The sequence below is a fragment of the Nematolebias whitei genome, chromosome 1 (assembly GCF_014905685.2).
Source record: "Nematolebias whitei isolate Nwh7 chromosome 1, NemWhi1, whole genome shotgun sequence".
In the NCBI taxonomy this organism is placed as follows: Eukaryota; Metazoa; Chordata; class Actinopteri; order Cyprinodontiformes; family Rivulidae; genus Nematolebias; species Nematolebias whitei.
Genome location: NC_056498.1, coordinates 78,997,698 through 78,998,295, shown reverse-complemented (window position 1 = coordinate 78,998,295; position 598 = coordinate 78,997,698). Strand labels below are relative to the sequence as shown.

General features: G+C 49.8%; 1 protein-coding gene across 1 annotated transcript in view; it reads left to right on the top strand.

The window, feature by feature from the left end:
- tjap1 (tight junction associated protein 1 (peripheral)) overlaps window positions 1-598 on the top strand; it is a 47,752-nt gene that overhangs the window by 6,325 nt on the left and 40,829 nt on the right. The window lies entirely within an intron of this gene.

Below are 598 nucleotides of genomic sequence, written 5' to 3'. Positions count from 1 at the left end.
CACACACACACACACACACACACACACACACACACACACACACACCTAAAGGACATTAACTCCAGTTTCCTCTGATGTAGGGGCAGGCCAGCTGACTCGGGACCCGAAGGTCCTGGGTTCCATCCCCGGTCATTGCACATCTCGTGGTCTCTGAGCAGGACACCCAATCCCGAATTGCTCCCGGGCAGCTTGCATAGCTGCCCACTGCTCCACCTGGGTGCATCCCAGGTGCAATGGGTCAAATGCAGAGAGACAATTTCGTCTTTGTATGGGAACATACAATGATGACCACACACAGCACTTTATTATTATAAATGTTGACAGATATTTAAAATGTTGTTTTCAGTCTTAGTGTTGATGTAAACTTGACTAACATGAGGAAAAATAACCACCTGTTTACTGCTGAGCACTATAAACAACAACAACCTGAGACAGGTAGCATTTTAGCTTTGTGCTGCAAATATTAGCCTGATGCAGATCAATGTAGCTGCACTTCCTGCTCTGACAGCAGGGATCAATGAAAGAGCCCCCCCCCCCCCCCCCCCCCCCCAATCTCTCTCTGTCTCACTCTCTCACACACCACCACCCCCCCCCCCGC